Source organism: Physeter macrocephalus, chromosome 4 (genome assembly GCF_002837175.3).
Source record: "Physeter macrocephalus isolate SW-GA chromosome 4, ASM283717v5, whole genome shotgun sequence".
Taxonomy (NCBI): domain Eukaryota; kingdom Metazoa; phylum Chordata; class Mammalia; order Artiodactyla; family Physeteridae; genus Physeter; species Physeter macrocephalus.
In genome coordinates this window covers 14,352,169-14,352,561 of record NC_041217.1, presented here as the reverse complement: position 1 = coordinate 14,352,561, position 393 = coordinate 14,352,169, and positions in this window count along the sequence as shown.

Genomic DNA, 393 nt, shown 5'->3' with positions numbered 1-393 from the left:
CTCACTTTCAGTCTGTATGTGTCCCTAGATCTGAAGTGGGTTTCTTGTAGCCAGCATATATATGGGTCTTGTTTTTGTATCCATTCAGCTAGTCTAAGTCTTTTGGTTGGAGCATTTAATCCATTTACATTTAAGGTAATTATCAATATGTATGTTCCTATTCCCATTTTCTTAATTGTTTTGGGCTTGTTATAGTAGGTCTTTTCCTTCTCTTGTGTTTCCTGTCTAGAGAGGTACCTTTAGCATTTGTTGTAATACTGGTTTGGTGGTGCTGAATTCTCTTAGCCTTTGCTTGTTTGTAAAGGTTTTAATTTCTCCGCCAAATCTGAATGAGATCCTTGTTGGGTAGAGTAATCTTGGTTGCAGGTTTTTCCCCTTCATCACTTTAAATAT